Consider the following 3191-nt stretch of genomic DNA (forward strand, 5'->3'; position numbering starts at 1 on the left):
AAATGTTTTAATGAACCTTCTATAGAATCTAGCATGTCCTAAGAAACTCCTAATGCTCTTCACTGAAGTAGGTAGTGGAAGTTTATAAATCACCTCTATTTTGGTCTTGTCTACCTCTATTCCCTTTTTAGAGACTCTATGGCCTAGGACTATCCTTTCTTATACCATAAAATAACATTTTTCTCAGTTTAGCACCAAGTTGGTCTCCTAACATCTCTGAAGCACATTTTCTAAGTTGTGCAAAGAATCATCATATGATTCTCTAAAAATCGAGAAGTCATCAATGAATACCTCATGTGTTTGCTCAACCATATTTTAAAAAATAGACATTATACACTTCTGTAAAGTTACTGGAGCATTGCACAAACAAAAAAGCGTCATTCTAAAAGCAAGGGTTCCATAAGGATAAGTGAATGTTGTCTTCTCCTAGTCCTTAGGTGCTATAACAATCTAGTTGTAGCCTGAATATCCATCCAAGAAATAATAATACTCTTTTCCAGCAAGTTTGTCCAGTATCTAGTCTATGAAAGGCAATAAGAAATTATCCTTCCTTGTTGTTTTGTTTAGCTTCCTATAATCCATACAAACTCTCTGTCCAATCATTGTTCTTGTGGGAATAAGCTCATTCGTTTCATTTGCTACCATTATTACTCCATCTTTCTTTGTAACTTCCTTCATGATGGTATTCAATCTTCTCTGTTGCTCTACAGAGTTACTATAACAATCTTCTAATAGAATCTTGTGCATACATATAGATGGGTTAATTCCTTTGATATCTGTCATGGTCCATCTAGTAGCCTTCTTGTATCTCCTCAACAAACCCACCAAACTATGTTCCTAATCTGCATTGAAAGAAGATAAAATAATTACCGGAAGGGTGTTATTGTCACCAAGATAAACATATTTTAAATGTGAAGGTAAAAGCTTTAAATCTAAAACAAGAGGTGACTCAATAGAAAGAGCATAAGGTTTTACTTCCCTGTTTGAGAGATCAAGTGATTCAAAGTGCTTGTCTGTTATGAAGGATTACTTATCTCCTAACCATACTATATTTTTTGTTTTAGGATTTTCATCTTTAAGTTTTTCAAATGTTACAACATTGATTGCATATTTACTGCAGCAACTGGTTAATCTCTCTGTCACAGCAAAGTCCACAACACTGATAAAATTACAGTCTTTAACCTTATCAAGACTCTTAATAGCATAAAACACATTGAATGTAACTTGGTGGTCATTCACCTGCCTATTTAATTCTCCCATTTTACATCAATCAAAGTCTTTCCCGTGGCTAAGAAAAGTCTTCCTAAAATGATTGGCATTTATTTGTCTGCCTCAAAGTCTAACACTATGAAATCCACTAGAAAAATAATTTATCCATCTTCACCAACACATCTTTAATCTTCCCTTTTGGATAAGCCTAAGATGTGTCAGCAAGTTGTAAAGTCATTGTTGTTGGCCCAACTTTCCTAACTCCTAATTACTTGAACACTGATAAGGGCATAAGATTGATACTAACCCCCATCACAAAGTGCTTTACCACTGTATTTAGTTCCTATAGAGTGTGAAATTTTGAAGCTCCTTAGATCTTTCAACTTCTGAGGTATTTTGTTCTAAAGCATGTGGCTGCACTCTTGTGTTAAAACAACTATTTAAAACTCTCTAAGCCTGTTTTTCCTTGTTAGAATATCTTTGAAGAACTTCACACAATTTGACATTTGCTCAAGAGCTTCTACAAATGGAATGTTGATATGTAGTTACTTCAACACTTCCAAAAACTTGCCAAATTGCTTGCCTTGTTTTTACTTTTAAAATCTTTGAGGAAAGGGTGGTGGGTGTCTAAACTACTATGCTGCAGCAGGTTGTACAAACTGCTTCTCTTTTTCCATGTTTTGGATTGTTGTGTCTGGTTCTACAGTATCTTCTTCCATAATTGCTAGATCATTATTTTTTGCTGATGTGGAAGCTTGGATGTTCGTATTAGTGGGCTGGAAAGTGGGTTGTTAAGGTTCCTCTTCAACTTGAGTTTCTCCTTAGGTTAGAGTAAGTTTAACTCTTTTCTTTAGTACTCCAACTAGAATATCAACACCTTTTTGAGACCTTAAGTTAATCACCTTGCAATGTTCTTTTCTTTCTCTTCTTAGATCTTTTATATTGTTGTGTAAACTACCTTGAGGTTTGTTACTCAATGTTGTAACAAGTTGTCCAATCTGGTTTCTTAAGTTCCTTAAAGACACGGCTTGGCTTTGGACAACCGCTTCATTTTTCATAATGTATTCCTTAAGCAAGGCTTTAAGAGAATTGAGTTGATCATTACTTGTGTTTCTTTGCCCTTAATTTTGCTGATGAATTTCATGTGGTTGAGCAGGTTTGTGTTATCCACTGGATGCTGCAGCATTGTAATTCTGATTGCTCAATAAGAAGTTTGGGTGTTGTCTCCATCCACGGTTGTAATTGTTTGAATATGGATTGTTCTAGTTTCGTTTGTTAAGTTGCCCACATAATTAACCGAGGCTGGATTTCTAAGACAATTTTTACATAAATGCTCTTCTCCATAGTAAACGCAAGATACTTCAGCAACTCAATTGACAGTTGCTGGAGTAGTAGTCATAACCTTTACCATCTTTATTAATGAAGTTACTTAGGTTGACATTGTTGTCAATGCATCTACATTATGAACTCTTATTGTTCCTCTTGCTACAACTTGTTTAACTGATGGCCACTGATAGTTGTTTTTGGCTATCCTCTTCAAAATTGCATAAGCCTCATTGTAGGACTTAGATAGTAAGGCTTCATTTCCTGAAGCGTCCACCATTAATCTAGTGCATGGGTTGAGTCCATTATAGAAAGTTTCCAACTGTATACAACAAAGAATACCGTGATGAGGACATCTCCTGAGTAACTCCTTAAATCTTTTCCATGCATCATACAAACTCTCATCTTCAAGTTGATGGAAAGATATGATCTCATTCCTCAATCCTGCATTTTTGGTTACTGGAAAATATTTCATCAAAAATTTGTTGGCCAAATCATTCAATGTGGTGATGATGTCAAGTAGTAAAGAATTTAATCATGCTCTTGCTCAATCCCTTAAAGAACACGGGAAAAGTTAAAATAAAATTAACTAAAATTAAAATTTAGCATCATTAAAATTAATTTCACAAATCACAACGAACAATCAATCACCTACAATG

The 3191-nt window shown here is 34.7% G+C and overlaps 1 non-coding gene across 1 annotated transcript; it reads left to right on the plus strand.

The window, feature by feature from the left end:
• The first annotated feature begins 2870 nt into the window (after positions 1 to 2870).
• On the plus strand, positions 2871 to 2977 carry LOC112101565. The gene has a single exon (XR_002907600.1). It is a non-coding gene; the product is annotated as a small nucleolar RNA R71 (small nucleolar RNA).
• Positions 2978 to 3191: the final 214 nt, after the last annotated feature.

Source organism: Citrus clementina, unplaced genomic scaffold, assembly GCF_000493195.1.
Source record: "Citrus clementina cultivar Clemenules unplaced genomic scaffold, Citrus_clementina_v1.0 scaffold_9, whole genome shotgun sequence".
Taxonomy (NCBI): domain Eukaryota; kingdom Viridiplantae; phylum Streptophyta; class Magnoliopsida; order Sapindales; family Rutaceae; genus Citrus; species Citrus x clementina.